Genomic DNA, 18,603 nt, shown 5'->3' with positions numbered 1-18,603 from the left:
CACTTTAGAATTTTTTGAATGATTGAGATGTAAAATCTTGTGCAAGTTCCTTTTTTATTGGCTGAAATAGGCTTATTCAGTAACATATAACCATTTAAAAAAGGCAACTCCTATAGATTATAATGAAAATAGTCCTACAAGACTTCTTGTTTTAAAATTATGAGCCTATCTGATATTGTAATATATTTTAATGCTGAAGTGCATCATAGTGTGTGCTTTTAAATACTGAAGTTCCCATTAGAATCAGATATATCTAGACAATATCCATACTACAACACTATTAAGCTTTCTAAAGAAATGGATGAAATTCAGAGGGAAAATGCATCAAAATGTAGACGATTCTTCAGGTGAAAATCCTCAGTGTGTTTTGAGGAGGTCCAGCTCATATAAACAACATAATTTAATTAATCTCCTCAGTGTTTAGGTCACCTTGAATAGTAAGGTTCATGGAGAAACATGTAGGACTCTCAGATCCTCAGGTGAAATTGTGTCTGTCCATTCAATAGACATCTATGCAACCTTTTAGATGATTCAAACTGTTGTGAGCTTCAAATATCTCAGTAAGCATAGTAACCATGTTATATGGTCTCTCGTAATTTACTTGCCTATCTTTATTGTTTGGTTGTTTGGGGTTATTTTTATTATTGTTGTTTGCTTGGTTTGGTTTTAGGGTTTTTTTTTGTTTGGGTTTGGGTTTGGTTTTGGGGTTTTTGCTTGTTTGGGGTTTTTTGTTGTTGTTTGTTAGGGGTTTTTTCTTTTTGTGGGAATATAATCTGTTTTGATTATCTTACCTCTCAGGTGATTTATAAATATCCATGCTTTTCAAAATGCAAGTAATGTTTGGGAGCAACAATAAAGTCTAGAAACTCTATTCCAGTTCTTTAGAATGTTTTTATTTATTTATTTATTAGATTTTTATGTACAACAAGTGGAAAAGTTAGAACTTTGCTTTGAAAACAGTTTGAATTATTTTGTTCCATATGAGTATAGACATTCAAAAAGACTTATCTGCACAGGTGGTTCATGTACAGGAAGCAGAATTATACACAGTTTGACAAAAGGTCACAAAGGAACAAATGCAATTCTTTTTGAACTTGACAAGAATTTATTAGAGCTTTGCTTATTTTAAGTAACAAAATGGCACACTAAAGCTTCAGAATTCCCTTTTGTATACATTCATTTCACCATCTCGACTGGGTTTGAGAATAAACTGCCTATAGTGAAAAACAAGGAAGTCAGTGTTGAAAGACAGTTAGTTTACCCTTCAGGCAGAATTTTGAGGTGAAGTTGCACAACTTGAAAATTTGTTGTATTCTCTTTTCCTTTTCTTCTCTTCTTAAAGTCCCAGTAAAAAAAAATCGTGTTCAAATGGGTGTTTTGGTCCAACCTGAAACTCCTGTACTTTTATATGCTAATGGCATATGAGAATAATCTAATGGGCAGAAACTGAAATAGTGCTTTTTAATCCACAGGCATTTGTTATATTTGACTATACAGTTCAACTACAGCTGAATGTTTTTTCATGCTGGAGTCCCAGCTTATTCCAATAAGTAAAAGAGAGAAGAAGCTGGACTGTGTATTAGAGCAAATTTCAGAAATTTTTGATTGTTTGAAATGGCTGTGTACCAGTCAACATTAACTATTTCCACAGTTACTTCTACTGTGTGATTACTCACATGTGTACAAGGAAAAAATCATGCTTAAGTTTGGACTTAGAACACAAAGTATGCATCCAGATTCTGAGGAAATGTATGTGTGAGGAACTCTAAAACTACAGTCATTCATTTCTAGTCATGAAGAAATAAGCTCCATGGAAGTAGATTTGATCATGCTGTGTACTGTAACAAACAAGGTCTTTAGGAGTTTTACTTGATATATATGGGCTACTTCTCTACTACCTTGCTAAGTTACCCAGTGAAGGTGCCAAAGTGTACACAGTCTCCATCCAAATTTCACTAGCCACATCTAGCCATGGAAATTATCCTTGAAGTGTCAGACTGGTTGAATATTTGAAAATCCCAGCCATCCTAAAAACCCCTGCTTCTATATTTTACACAGTACACACATTTAGTATGTACAAAGTGGCTTGCATCCCACCTATTAGCTCACACCCAGCCTTCTGGCCCTGCCATCAGGAACTTAGGACCATGCTGTTTATCCATGAGGAATGTGAAGCATCACGATGGTAGCAATACATGAGAAACTGCTGACATTCATCATGTAGGCTGTCACATCAGGTTACAATTGCAGAAGTGCTATACTGGCCAGCAATGGTCACAAGGTGAGCCACCACAAGGTGCTTGTGAAGCTTTCGACAAAATTCAGGCTCATCTTGTTTTTCACATTGCTAGGCTCTGGCACACATTCAATTAATTGGGTGGAAATTTCAGATTCAATAGTAAATTTGTTTGCCTTTGCTAAAAAACTGCCAGCATATTTTGGAAAAATTTACTTACTAGTTCCCAGAAGAGAAGCCAATGCCACAAACCCTCAGGATTCTGGGCTCAATGTCCATGACACATTGATTCATGTCATAGAAGTTTGATATCTACAGGTTCATCACTGATGATGTAACTTCGGGAGAACTTCAGAACCATGCACTTTACATTTATTATTGTCATGCAACACAGCTCATATCAGAGGAGCCCTATGTGTCTGTACTAATAACATTTTCATGTGACTTAACTTACCAGAAATAGTACTCTCCCCTTCCTTTTCTTGTTTTGACATGATTTCTGCTTTTTGAAGATGGGGATATATTTTTATTTCTAAATACCTCATTCACTTTGCTTTAAACACACAATTTTTTCATTCTTTTAAATAATTCTTTTAGGTGGATAATAGAACTTACTATGACAATTACTTGGAGTATCCAATGTAGTCCATTTAAACTTAAAATATTGTGTAATCTGAAAACATTTTAGATATTTTTTCTTAATTTCTTGTGTTTTGTTATGTTTTGGTTTGGTTTGGGGCAAGTTCTCCAGGTGATGGAAATGAAGTGAAATGTCTTTCCCATGCTGCTTGGCTTCCCGGGTAGACTTCTACAGCCTTCCCTAATTCTCTAGAAACCTGGCACTTCCCAGGATGGCTCATATGTTGCTCATAATGTGTCCACACAGTCATGATGATGTCCAAGAAGTGCACCATCCCTCAAAGACATATGTGCAGAATAACAACTTGCAGTTCAGGTACAGCCATCTATAGTGTGACACAGTCTTTCCACAGAGTCTCTGGGTGAAAAAATACCCACACGAGACAAAGACTGAATACTGTGTTTTGTGTGCCTTGCTTCAGGACGAACCATCACGGTTTCTGGACACATGATGAACTACAACTGTGAGGCCAAGGAACTTTGTTAGCCAGAGTGAATAGTCCCAACTATAAGTCAAGCAATGAATTTAAATTGAAGAAGGAGAAAGTTGTTCAACTGTCTGGAGCAACACACTGACTGCTTTCCAACATCAACCAAAGGACAGACAAGTTCCCTGGCCTCACAGAGTAAATGGGCAAACAAACGTATTACACCAGAACAGGGAGTCTTCCAAACACTACAAAGTTAAATATCCCAGTTGTGTTTTAGACCTCAGCTGTGAATTGTGTAAAATTGTGAAAAATGTTAGCATTAGAAATATATACAAAGGTGTTTTTTCTGCTGTGATTTGCTCAAGGCTTCTAGAATGTTCTTAATTTTTCTTTAGCCTTTAAAATACTTACCTTCTACAAGGCGGAAAAAACCAACAACTATCAAACCCTTACTCAAGAACACTCTGTTGACATTTCTGAAGCAAAAATTACAAGTATAAGTAGTTTCCCCCATGCCCATCTCCTCCTTCACTGCTGCTCCAGAGGTTCTCCCCCATCCTGTGTTACCCTTGCAGCTGTGCTGTGACCTGGACCACTTCCTAAGCTGACAGGCACAGGGTTGATTTTAGCTGTATTATGTTTAACCTGTCTGAGTCCCAGTTCAGCTCATTGCTTTGGCTCATCCTACAGAAATGAACATACACAAATGCAGGGAATCATACTGCTCAAGCCACTGCTTCCAACCAGGAAAATCATCATGAAGACATGACATCAGCATCAGATTTAGTTGTGTCAAAGTGAGTGATTTGAACAGACGACTGATGTACTAGACTTCTAGTAAAATTAAGTAACTGAGTAATGCAGAGGAACCTACTTGAATATAATATATCAGTAATAGGTATTTTCTGTGTACCACAATGAGACTGCATAGCAAAATAATATGTACGTAAAATTCTTTTCATCACACAAAAGTAGATATCTTCCCAGGATCAAATCAGAAGACAGATGCTGCTCTGACAGATGATCAAAAGAAGCATACTAAAATGAAAGTGAGCTGCAGGTAACAGAAAATGCTGCCTAACACATAAAATATTTTTTAATTAATTAATTTTTGCATTTATTCATGCTGGAGAGCTGAAGCAGAATTGCAATATGTTTTAGGTATTTAATAATTTGCTATCCAGAAAAACTACTTTAGACAATGATTAAGCCTGTTTAATTGAAACTATATAGTTCAATGAGTGTGATTAAGCTGCAGCAATAAAATCCATACTTCCCATTCAGCTGGGCAAATGGCAGTGGAGTACCAGTGTCTTGCTATGCTGGATATATAACTGTTCAAGCCTAGCATCAGTGTGAACAGAAGGGGGTGGTGTTACCTCAGCTTGTGCAACAACCTGCACTTCTTAAGAATGGAACAAAAAAAGTATCCCTAACTTCATTAAGTCCACTGAGAGAAGAATAAAATATCTAGAAAGAGACATGAGCTGACATTATTTACATTAAATAAGACTTCTGAAATACTAATTCCCATTTGATATGCCCCCCTCTCCCAGCACTGTGGGATTAGCTGTATTACAGAGATGTTTAGGGCACAGTTCTGCAGTGTCACTACACAATGACTCATTTTTCGTGCTGTATTACTATTCTTGAAAATCCATTCTATGTGTTGCACAATAATGTAGCCACAGGTAGGACATCATTGGGGCTTCAGAAGACCCTCATTTTGTCTCCAGTTTGTTAAAGTTAAGTGGGATGTGGGACAAGATGAGGCAATATCCTACAACTGTAGAAAAAAAAAATACAGGTGGGTACCCAGCGAAGATGTTCAGGGTAATATCACTTCTCACCCCTGCTCTGAGAAAAAAACCACTGGAGAGATTTTGATGAGCTAGTGGTAGTAAGGGGAGGCATGCTGCATCATAGATGCTGGGAAACACACTGGGATCTGCTGTACAGGAGGCTCAAGCCAGAAAAGTTTTTAGATTTTGTTTGCTTTTGTGTATGTGTGTATGTATCTGTGTGTAAAAGAGAGAAAAGACTGCTAATTCTTTAGTAAAGTTGCAATCGATCTTTGGGACTTGTTCTTCAGTCAAAATGCTGTACTGAAACTCATAACACAACAATGCTTACATAAGCAAAATTTATTTACAATAAATGTATTCACAGCTCTTTTTGAATAAAAGGGAGGATAGCATAGAGAGCAAATACATTCTGCCACAAAATTTACTCAACTATTTGGAAGCTGATCCAAAAACAATGCTGCACACACAAATATCTTGAAGTACTGGACAGTCTGCCCAAAATCTTCCTCTGATGAGAAAAAGTGGCTTGGTATAGCCAACATTTCTCATAAAATTTGCTTGTATTTTTCTGCACTGAATGGTTTCCTGCACTGTTGATAATTTTAATTCACAAGAATACCAAGATTTTTAAAGGTTGTATATCTTTCCAAAGGTGAAGCTAAGTGTTCCTGACATCATGCAAAGTGGTCTAAGGAGAAGAGACAGTTTTGAAAACATGCATTTATGACCCTTTGAAACTGTAATAACCACTTGGAAGCTTGGAGGTGTATCCTCCCTGACCTTTTATTATGAACACTCACAATTGCAAAGAGATTAATCAATTTTTACTAAATTGTTTTGAAGATGTAAGATGCTAGATACTGTAAATACAAGAGAAGATCATGTATACTGCCTAATTATCTCCAGGACAGTCTGCTCAGGAGAGTATTTGTGCAGAGTAAAATACTACAAACTGCAGAAGTCTAGTAGTAGCATGAGATCTTGGGTTAGAAAGGAAAAGACACAGTCAGTAATATATTTACCACTAAATATCTTTTTCTATGCAAACATTGCATTCAGAGACAACAGTACTTTATGCGCATTTAATTTGTTTCTGCTAGCACCTAAAAAGTGCTACAAGCTGTCTGGAGGAAGGTCTGTAGTCACTACTTTAAAAAAAGAAAAAGTAATCTTAATGAACTTGCTTTGCAAGCCCTCCTGATCTCATTTTGTTCATCATATAAAACTTAGTTTTTGGTTGATGTGCAAGCTAACATGATAAAATGTTACTGAATTAGCCAAATCACAGTATTGAATGAGGAGGAATTCGCTTTAATTTATTTTATTCCAAATTTAGCAACAAAAATAAACATGTGCTTAATTTTAAGCACATGTGTAGATCCCGTTGAAATCAGTAGGATTTGTGCATGCATTTAAGTGCACTGCTGAATTTGGGCCAGTAAAGAAATATGACTAATCTCATTAATAAAGGAAACAAGAAGTTGTCCAAGTTACTTAATCACAAACAGTCTGTTTATGAGAAAAGAGTTGTGCTGTTTACATCTTCACTGTCTTACACTTTAAAAAATGAATACAACCCAGAAGGAGAAATTCAGCTTTTTGTTACACAGTGATACTATAATTTGTGCTGTAGCACCTTTATGATTGTTCTTTTGCTTGTTTCAGCTACTGACTTTTCCCATCCTCCAGCAAATCCGTGCTCAGCTTGGCAATCCCTTTTAACTGTTCTGTTTCTGCTTTCTCCCTCCTCTCCTTCCACCAAATCTCTTCTGTTTTAAGTCTGACAATATTATACAGATTAGTGCTGAATAACCAATACAAAGGAAAAATTGTAATTTAGGAGTTTTGGGGCCAAGTTTATTGATGTAAATCCTCACAGCTCTACAGCAGTGACTGAAGCAACATGAGTTGAATGCTGACTGAGGTTTTAGACCTCAGGGTTGTGAGTTTTGTTTTTCCTCCTTGCAGAATACCCAGAGAAGAATTAAAGCAATTTTCTTAGACTTGCTATTAAAAACTTTTCAGCTACTCAGTTTGTGTTTTTTTCCCTGTGGATTGCAAAAGACATACATAATCTTGATGCATCCCGCCTAGTCTGCAGGTAAGTATATAGAAACTAATAAAAAAAAAAAATAATAAAAAATTCTTCAGACTCTGATTCAGAAGTTCTATTATATGGAGATTTTTGTCTATTGATGTTAAAAACACCAGAAAGCAAATACAAGGAACATGGTGTCTACCAATACATAGCTGGCTTTTTTTTTTTTTTTTTAAGGTAAAATCTGGTCTATATATAGTAAAAAACAAAAGTTAAAATCACACAGTTCATATACTGAAAATCATTACACACAAAAAATAAGTCAGTTATTAATTTCATGTTAATCATCTCAAAACCCAATAAGATGAGGAAGGAGAAAGCATAGAAAACTAAGCACATTGCCAAGAAAAAAAAAAAAAGGCAATAAAAGGAAAACCTCAACTAGAAGAATATAATTTTAATGAAATGACAGAAGCAACATGTGCAACAGACATAAAACCAAGTTTCTTCTTAATCCCTTTACTTATCTAGTCTATAAATTTTGTGTGTCCTAAAGTTGACTGAAGAAGCTTATAGGAGCTGAAATCCAAAGCTGCCTGTTTTCCCTTTCAGCATGGATTGCTTTCCTAAGATGTACAAAAGACAATATTTAATTCTATACTAGTTTCCAAAGATGTTCCTTTGCTCTTAAATTGCAAGCTTAGTTAAGAACAGAAGACTCTGTTTGATTACTGCTTTTTACTGTGACCCTTCACAGTTGTTTATATCCTGTAGGTAACAAAGAGATAATTAATACAATAAACTACCATAGTGATATTTTTTTCCATCTATGGAGATAATTAAAAATTTAATTTATGTTGGGATGTTAACTGCCCATGTTATTTTTTGTTTTGCTTGGAGCTGTTGTACAGGGGTATGTTGGACACATACATGAACACACTTTCTGCAGGTTTTATGTTTACTAGCCCTTCCTAGTGGAGTCCTAAAGAACGAAGCATGAGGTTATTAAGCAGGACCTACATAGCAAGTCTTTAACAAACACTTGTTTCTCTGGTGTTATTAGCATGTGTGAATTTGCCTGAATTAATGTAGTGCTGCTGATTACACAAAAATTAACCAGCTGCTAGCATTTCTATTGCAAGCATCCCGTTTTAGAAATCTGTAAATTAGGTGTAAAATTTTCTCTGAACTGAAATGCTCAGAATTAGATATTCAAAACATTGCCCTGCTAAATAAGAAATAGACTTTTGTTATGAGTTGCTTTTGATAATCAAGAAGTTGTAACTGTTTGATATATATTTAAATTGAGGGAAAGTTTAAACTTTTTATGTACCTCGTATCTTTCTGCACCTTTCAGCAAAAGTAAGTGTAGACAGGATAATCTGTAGACCCATATGCAGAAATTACATATCTGAAGAATAACAGAGAAACAGCTTCTATTCTGGGCATGCAGCCTCCAATGGCAGAAACCTGTAACTGGTAATAAATAGTCTGAATAAATGTCAACATTTGGTGATTTCTCTGACCACCTTAAAATTTAAGACTGGGAATATTCCCATTGTTGTAACCTTGCAGCAGAAGAGAGAGGAGCTAAAAGAAATGCTTCAGGAAATACCTCTTGTCAATTCTGAGGTAGTTGCCTGTCTTGTGATATGCCCTTCAGAGAACTGAAGTTTTATAGGAAAGGAGATGAGCAGAATTTATCCACAGGTATGACAACAGTTAATGCAAGGACTGACTGGGTCAAACAAGTTCTCAGAGTGTGAGATCCTCTGGTACTCAGCCTGGGAGAACAGAAATAATTAGGAAGCACAGTATGGTAAGAGCATAAACCCTGCCTCTAGATAGTTTTGCAATGTAAATTTCAAAGCCTGTGAAGTTTTTCTTAAATAAAACTTCTAAGGTTAAGAAGTGCTCAGATTCCCTTTTGGTCAGCTGGTTACACATTAAAGACTTCTGATTAACATATATTTTCAGTTGCACATGGACTAAATGATCACAACAAGTTGTTTGGCTAGGAAATCATCTCCCTGTTTTTGCTTATGTCCAGATAGTAACCAAATATTAACTATCAGCAGAAGGTGAATTCATAACCTTCTACAGCAGCTAACATATTAACGGTTTTGTGGTGGCCATTTGTATCATAAGTGCAAATACACCTTGAGTTGAGAAAAAAAGGGCAGACTGATTCAGGGTACCCCACCATAAATTCATGTAATTACCACCTGAAGTCAAATGCACCAGCAGTGTCATGACGATCCAGATCACAAAACAGGAGAAGTGAATCACAGTAGGATGTATCTTGGAAATTGTGAGATTGATTCCCAAAGTTACAACAGAGGGAAGAGGGAAATAAATAAATAAATCTAACTTTTATAAAACTTCTGAACTATTAGTTTATAAGCAGAAATATTTAATTAGGTCTCATCAACTTTTTTCTAGTCCTAGTTGAAAGAAAGAGGGGAAATAAAGAGAAAGGCTACAATTATTGTATATAAAAAATATCAGGAATATCTGTAATAGCTCATATTAGTTGTTGAACTGACTCCTGAGATATGGATTAGTTAAAATACTCCTACAAAAGCTCAGGAAGACAAGCTATCACTTAAAACACTGTGCTGTATTTTCAGCTGCTGATACAGGAGCCTTTGATATTCACTTAGCCTTCCCTTTTCTCTTGGCATAAATGATTACAGAGATTAAACAAGAGCTTATGGCTTCTGTTTTCAAACTGCTATTACATCTATGAGTAATTTTGGTTTTTGCAGCCTGCGTAGTTCAGATTGATGGTACAGTATGGCTGGAATTGGCCTTGATGAAAGCAATAAAATCTTTTTTGCAACAAATCACTAAGATGAGCTCTGGTTTCCTCTCAGTCTTCCTAACTTGGCATGTGGGCCTCTCAGACCCAAAAGTAGTGCTGCTGTCATGCTGTCTGCAGATCTGAAAACTATGCTACTGGCTCAGTTTTGTTCTCTCATTAAATAAATACTCTGTGAACAGCTGAAAATTTGGAAGGCCAGTTCTCAATGGCTCTCTTCTATGATTGATGGCCTAATCTAAGTTTTTAACTCAAGCTGCAGGCTCTCCCTCAGTGGGGTCAGATTTGTGTTTTTCTTCTAACCAGCTAACCTTTTTGTGATAATGATATCACTATCTTGGTCCTAATAGATTGAATCTGGCAAGAATGTTCCGATATTCATGAATTTGCATACACTTTTTTTTTTTTTTTGACTCCTTTACTACAATTGTCATTTTTAAAAGTAATAATTCTAGCAAAGGAATAGCTCTGTTCCATACCTTCTAAAGACTAGACATTAAGGTACAAATGGTGGGAAAGAAGAGTTTTGTGCAATAAGATCTAACAACAGAAGCAGGAGCAGATATATGTCTCCTGATCATTCTTTCAAGTGCTTTTACTGTTATTTTTCTTTAATATTTGAGCAAAGGAGTAAAATAGCAAAACAGTAAGCAAAGAGATTATACATATAGTGATTGTCCTCCCTTGCCTGCTGAAAAACCCCCATATATTTCTCATATATTCCCAAAATTAAGGTTGATTCCTCACACACTTCCTTGATAATTGCCTTCTGGAGAGACAGACTCTTCCAGAGGCACTTAGGAGTCTATCAATATGGATAGATTAGATATTGAAAGTGTTTATTTGGCCAAGATTTTGACTAGATTGTTTTTAAATTCTTGCCCTCTGGAAATTCTGACAGCCCAGGAGATGCTGAGCTCCAGGCATGCAAGCAGACACTGGCTCATGCTGTTGAACTCATGAATTCCAAACATATGCATACACCCTGCAGTATGTTACACTGTTGTCTTTGCAGGGCATGCCTGTTTATTATAAGACTAAAGGGGGATAATACAAAATGCCAAGTCACATTTCTTCCATCTGATCTGATCCAGAGCTAGAAATAGTCCTCCTGTTCCTCTCAATGTGAAACATCCAGCTTCCTCTCATTTACCACATAAGAGGTAAGACTGTGCAGGAATTCTAGATCCATCCATCTGTCAAAGAACATATCTAAATTCTTAAACCTGAAAAGTAACAGCATTTTCCCATCACACAGTAAGGGATTAAATCCTTCCACTCCCATGTGGTAGACACAGCATGCACTAAACTTGCAGAAATTACAGGTAACTGGCATTTCTTTCAAATTATCTATTTTTGTGCTCTGAAAAATCTCAAACAGCAATTTTATCTTTTAGTTGACATCAATTTTCCAAAAGAACAAACCTCTGTTTACCACAGTTTCTGCTTTATTTAAAGCATAAAACCACTATTTCTGAACTAAGAATATGCTCTGAAATATGTTCACTTTCCAAAGTAGTTTATTAGTAAATGTTCTCTTAACATCTGCAATCATTAATTTCAAGAGCTGTTTCTTCGTGTGATGGGCATACGTAACTAAGATATTTCATACCATTTTTCTAATCTTAGCTGTTAAATATAAACAACAAAAAATATCATAGACCCTAGTGTTTCCAGGCTGGAAAAACTACAGGAGTCAAGTATTCCGGATGGAAATGAGTACCAAAAAATAGCTATAAATTTGACATCACATATATATGAGCTTTCACAAGCAAAACGTATATGCAGACAACTATTGAAAAATGGATTTGAGTGACAGAGCTTGTTGTTTGTTAGACAGTTGTAGGATATTCTATTATTGTATAAACCAATAATCCTTAATTTTATTTTGTCTTAAATATAATGCAGACAGGTTTTTTTTGTTGTTTTGTTGGATAGATTATTCTTCATTCTCTTTTATAAGACATTGACATAATATAGTGAACTTAGTTCTTTTCTGTAAATAGTCAGGGTATATAAATATTTGTCACTGTTGATGACCTTCAGACCAAACACTAACAATCAGTGGAAAATTATCCACCTAAGTAGTCCCACCAATTATTCATAGATAGAAAAAAGTCACAGGCTGGGCTTCAGCTGAAATCTTTACTCAAAACTGGTCAAGTCCTCTTTTGCTTTTATAAGAGTCAAAAAATGAAAGAAGTGTGCACATATAGACTAACATGGCACAAATCTGTCTATCTTGTTAAAAAAAAAATGCACTATCTTCCTGTGCATTTGCCTGTGCAATGGGCTATCAGTTGAACTCATTCTAACAATCAAGCATTGTTTAAGAATAAATTTTTTTTCCAACAAACTAATAAAGCACATGTTGTCTGAATATAGGCATGCTCAGATTTATACTTTTTTGTTGTTTAATTGCCATTGCAGCAGAAACAATATTATTGCTGAAGTTGTTTTTTCACAACCTTTTAAAAAGCTGTTGTACTTTTTAGTAAACAAAAGCTTTAAGGTTTATTTTCCCTCCACCCTCAGTCTGACTGTTGAATATGACTGGGAATATGATAAAGTGATTTTCCATCAAGGTGGTCAAAATAAAAGTATCCTTATGCAAATTAGTAAATGGCACTGTAGGTGGCAGTTGTGGTTTTGTTCTCTGACATCAGACTGAGTTTCAGACTGAAGCTCAAGAAAACCAGGGCCACAATGTATTACAGCAGAGCTGCTACCTTCTGTGGTGTAAGGAGTTTTAGGGACATAATGACTATATGGTTATTATTTGGTCAAATGTTGTACAGCAATGGAAGTAAAGTAATGTTTGTTCTGATCTGGGAAGTATCCATTGACAGACTGCAGACAGGACAGATAGTAAGTCAGAAACTATCAACACAAATGAAAGGAAATCATGGAAAGAGGAAGAAGCTAATATTTCATCTTCAAAAAGTGATAAACATTCCCACGTGAAAAAGACATTTATTCAGCTAATGAATAATTAGGATATTCAAAACAATGATGTTTTCTTAGGCAGTTAGGATCACTGGCAATAGTTGCATTAAGCTAACTTCCCATTTAACTCACATTCATGAAGAGAGATCCAATAAATTATTTTCTGCCAACTCACATAATACATCTGCTAGCAGTATGAGAGGACAAAACACATGACGGCAAGAGTATTCACATTTTGAATACTTTTCTAGCTTTTTTGAGCTATTGGAACGTATTTAATTAAAACGTGTTCAACACAACAAATCATAATGTGACTAGCACTGAGAGGGAGTGCAAGCTAGCATACTCTGAATGCTATTATGCCTTGCTTCCAAAAGCATCTGACATCCATTTCAGCCTGAAGAACTACAATGCTTTTCTCCTCTCAAAGAGAATTATCTATTTATGCTTCTATTTGCATAACATATTTATATTGTGTTTATATGTAGACTAATGAAATGTTTGCATTTGGAAGAACTCACAACGGCATCATTGGACAGAATTTGTGGTATAGGGAAAGACTATGGCTAATAATGCAAATATAACTATTTAGGGTGTTTAAATGCCCAGGAATTGACTCTGAGCAATTTGAACATAACAACGTCATACTCCACTGAAGTCCAGTCACTTATGATCTGTTGTCTTGCCCCCCTTCAACCACAAATCTGAAATAGAAAGATGTCCTAGCAAGAGGGATCTATTAAACCATTTCCAAGAACTTATCCTTTCTTTAACTGGTTGTGGTGGGAACTGTGGGCTGCTAAGGAGTTCCTCATCTTCACTGGCATTGTAGAAGGTGAAACGCATTGCAATCTGTGGCAAAGTGTGCTGGAGGTAAATGTGAAACAGTTGCTGGAAGCCCTGGAACATGGCCAAACATCTGAGAGCAGCAATGACATCAAAAGCAAGGAGGCATGTGTCATTTTACTGAACGATAGAAAGAAAATTCTCTCTTCTGAAGAACATTTCACATAATTATTTTTTTTTCTTTATTTTTTTTCAATCAGAAAATGTTGTTTGTTGTGGGCAGAGAATATAGAATTTCTATTTTAGGGAAAAAATTGTCAGCAAGTCAGAATAAGACAAACAGATATTTAAACAAGAGCTTATAGTTTAATTTTTTCACTGTCTGTATACGTCAAAAGTATGAATCACCTTTCATTCCACTTTAACCATTGATTTTTGGTAACCAGGTTGAGCAGTTTAAAAAAAGATTATCCTTTTAGTCAGAGAATCCCAGCAGTTAAGAGGTTAAACTCTTAAATCTGTAAGACTGTCCATATCCATAATCAGTTGTGGAAATCAACAGTGTTGCAATTGCATTTTATGACATCAAAATCATGACTAAGGTCACCTGAATAATCCTTGAGAATGAGATCTTTAAAGAAAGAAATGTGTTTGTAATAAAATGCCCATTATATACTTCCACCCCTCAGGTAACCTGCTTTTACCCTCCAACCCACTGTTTGGCTATGCTGAAATGTCTGTGAGAGGTACTGCTTCTGGAAATGACACATCAGAGACAGTGAACCTGCCCAGCCAGTGCTGAAATGCCATTTTTGGATCCCTGTTCCTGAAGCATCAGCATTCTCAGGACCCTACCCTTATAGGTTAACAAATATACAGGAAAATTCCCAATTTCCAATAGATTTATCTGTTTAAAAGACCATTATTACCCTCCTCTGTGATAAGATAATTTGGCACACTGTAAATTTGTGTCTATCTGAAATCTCTGTACATTCCTTGAGCGTGACCACTACTGAAAAGATTACGTTCATCCTTCTCAGTAATTTGTCACTTCCTTCATATGTTTTCAGTTCACAGAATCACAGAATCTTAGGGGCTGGAAGGAACCTCAAAAGATCATCTAGTCCAACCCCCCTGCCAGAGCAGGATCACCTAGAGCACATCACACAGGAACATGTCCAGGAGGGTTTTGAATGTCTCCAGTGAAGGAGACTCCACAACTTCTCTGGGCAGCCTGTTCCAGTGCTCTGTTACTCTCACAGGAAATAAGTTTTTCTGATGTTTATGTGAAACCTCCTATGTTCCAGTTTGTACCCATTGCCCCTTATCTTATCACTGGACATCATTGAGAAGAGCCTGTCTCCGTCCCCCAGACACTCACCCTTAACATACTCATAAACATTGATGAGGTTGCCCCTCAGTCTCCTCCAAGCTAAAGAGACCCAGCTCCCTCAGCCTGTCCTCATAAGGGAGACGTTCCACTCCATCATCTTTGTGGCCCTGTGCTGGACTCTTTCAAGTAGTTCCCTGTCCTCCTTGAGCTGAGGGGTCATCCTCCTGTCCATCAAGACCCTCAGGTCCCTTTCCCCTACAGTGCTCTCCAGCAGCCAGCCCCCAACCTGGTCAGTGTTTCACGGTTACTGGTCATCCAAGGAATGAGAGTGCACCCTCAGTAGGTTTGCAGACAACACCAAGTTGGGTGGGAGTGTCAATCTCCTTAAGGGTAGGGGGGTTCTGCAGAGGGATCTGGACAGACTTGATCAATGTCCCAAGGCCAACTGCATGAGTTTCAATACAGTCAAATGTCAGGTACTGCACTTTGTCCAAAACAACCCCTAGCAGCTCTACAGGACTGGGGAGGAGTGGCTGGAGAGATGCCCAGCAGAAAGGGACCTGGGAATTTTGATTGACATCTGACTGAAAATGAGCCAGCAGTGTGCCCAGGCTGTGCTCCTTGGCCTAGTGAGGCCACACCTCTAGCACTGTGTGCAGTTTTGGGCACTGTGATATAGGAAGGACATTGAGGTGCTGGACAGGGTGCAAAGAGGGGCAGCTAGGCTGATTAGGGGTCTTATGAGGAGAGGCTGAGGGAGCTGGGGCTGTTCAGCCTGGAGAAGAGGAGGCTGAGGGGAGAACTCATTGCTCTGTACAACAAAGGAGGTTGTAGTGAGGTGGAGGTTGGCCTCTTCTCCCTAGTGACTAGAGTCAGGACAAGAGCAAATGGGATCAAGTTGCACCAGGGGAGGTTCAGACTGGATATTAGGAAAAAAATATTTACAGAAAGAGTGATGAAGTATTGGAACAGGCTGCCCTCCCCCCCTTGCTGCTTATTAAAAAAACAGGTGGACATGCTGCTTCAGTAGATGGTTTAGTGGTTAGGGGTTGTAGGACAGATGGTTGGACTTGATAATCTTGAAGATCTTTTCCAACCTTCACAATTCAATGGTTCTATGATTCTATAACCATTTGCATTGCCACCACTCTCAGTTCTGAATTTGAAGAAAGTAAAGTTTTGTCACCGTGTTGTGTGTCTATCTTTCCTGTCTCACTTTTCAACCATGACCTACTGTAACAATTAAATATGGATTTTAAAAATCAGAAGGTTCATGGAAGTTGTTCTACACAAGACAGTAGGCAGAGGGGTAGAAATATAAAATACCCAAACTGTTGAAACAGCTATCTTGTCTACTTCTGTTTCTAAGAGATCTTAAAGAGTAAGATAACTTAGATACAAGAGGGCCTTGTGAATATCCTAATTAGGGGAAAAGTTTTAATCAGAGTCTTCAATCAATCATGAGCGACAAAACTTAGGAAATGATGCGTCATTAATTCTCATTTGTGGAACTATTTGTTTAACATAGTTAATGGTGAGAAAACTCATTGCCTACACATGGAAAAACAGATTTAGCTAAAACTGAGCTGCTTGAAAGGCTTCCTGTTTTCCTCTGTGCTATTATGGTAGGCTGTGCACATCCATGGTTCACAGGGTTGAATGAACCATGATTCTCCAGTTTAATTTGCCACAATATTTTGAACTCACAAAATACAAAGTAATTCTTTAAGATTTGTCCTGGTTTGAGCTAGGATGAAGCCAATTTCCTTTTCACTGACTTTTTTTCTTCAGTGAACAGTCTTTTAAGCAGCACACTTGTTGAAAGTAGCACAGCAAATTTTTCAGTTAGTGGACTGATAACGCCCGGATGTTTATAGTTACTGCTGAGAGATCAAGGTCATTTTGCTCTATTTGTTTAATCTAATCTGCTTCTTCGGACACTAAAGGAGGCAAACAGTCGTATCTCTAACCCTCCCATAGGGAGGAGCAGACTGGACAGATGGCAAAATTGGCTAAACAAATTATTCCATCCCATTGATACATAACTCTCAGTATAAATTCAGAGATCACAGAAGTCAACTTAATTTTCCCTTTCATCCATCCATGTTGGTAATGGCAGGTTCAGTTTTGCCTCTCCGTTTTCTCTAAGGCTGAATCTCCCAGCTTTTTCTCTGAATGGCATTGTTTCACTAGGGATGCTTCTGCTGAATGCTCATAGTATATTGTGGATGTGTAGAATGAGATGGTGTTCCACTCACCGCTACTCCCCACAGGCAATGCTGCTGCCACCACTGCTGCTTCTGCAAAGACTAAGGCCACTCCCACTTAATCCAAGTGATTACCAAATCCTGTAAACAAGGGTAAAGCAAAGGAAAAAGGTCCCAGCTCTTATTCCTGTCCCAAATTCCCCAAGTTTTCACAACACCAGGAAGAGAATGATAAGGCCAATGCTTCTCAAGCAGATGAAGTAGAAGATCCTTCTCAAGCAGGTGAAGGAGCAGGCCCTTTCTCAAGGAGACAGAGGACTAGGCCCTTCTCAAGTAGATAGAGGACCAGGTCCCTGTCAAGCAGATGAGAGCAAGGATCTTGTCCAACCTTTCTCTCTAAAGGAGCCTGTGCCTCTTTGTGTTGCCCAGGTTATGCTTCGGTGTCTATTTGCAGGTGAGATCCTGCTACTAACAGGCATGGGAGCTTTGACCTTCTTCATCTCCAACCTGGGCTGGTTCCCCTCTCCTTAGTAAACTTGGTGTCTCCCAGATCCTCAAGGCAGACCGTACTGATGCTGGTCTTAGCACAGACACCTGCTCGGCATCGTGCACTGCAGCCCAGAACTCCTGGGCTTAGGTGATCTGGCGGGCTCAGACTCCCAAGTAGCTGGGACTGCAGGTTTAACCCAAGATCAGCAAGTAAACAAATGACAACACTGAGAAGCATCAGCTACAATTTTGGACTTCAAAGAAATACTTGGGATTGTTTTTGAATGCACATTAAATTTTCCATCATTAATTAAAAATTTTAAAGTGTAATTCAAGTTCATGGGTTAACCCCTGGTCTCTCCTTCAGGCCCTGTAAGGAGCCTACCACTGCATGATATATCAGAGTCCTGCAATACAGTCAGGACCTTACCAAGATTTTTAAAAAGGACATTGTGCATGACTCTCTTTGTGAAAATATTTTGAAGACAAAAATTCTGACAGGTTCTAAGAGACAAACAGTCTTTAAAAAAAATATTGTATTTTATCCTATCCCATCCCATGTCTTAAGAAAAACAACTACAATGTGGACTGTAACAGTACCGTTAAAACATACTAGAAAAACAGAAAAAGGGTAGTAAAATGCTAATTATCTTCATCCATTATGAAAAGAACTTCCCTAGGAATATTTTCACATTTTGGGGTGGTGTGAGTTCAAGGGAATAAATACTGCCTCATAAAATTAAATACATTAACGGGTAATTTAGGGTTCACCATTCTTCTTGTTGAAGTCATCTTTTCCTTCCTGTCACAGTTTTTGGAGCAAAGTGAGAGACAATGCAATAACCTATGTTTTAATTTTTCAAATATTAGAA

The sequence above is a fragment of the Apus apus genome, chromosome Z (assembly GCF_020740795.1).
Source record: "Apus apus isolate bApuApu2 chromosome Z, bApuApu2.pri.cur, whole genome shotgun sequence".
In the NCBI taxonomy this organism is placed as follows: domain Eukaryota; kingdom Metazoa; phylum Chordata; class Aves; order Apodiformes; family Apodidae; genus Apus; species Apus apus.
The sequence above is the reverse complement of the archived record's forward strand: the minus strand, read 5'-3'. Positions refer to the sequence as shown.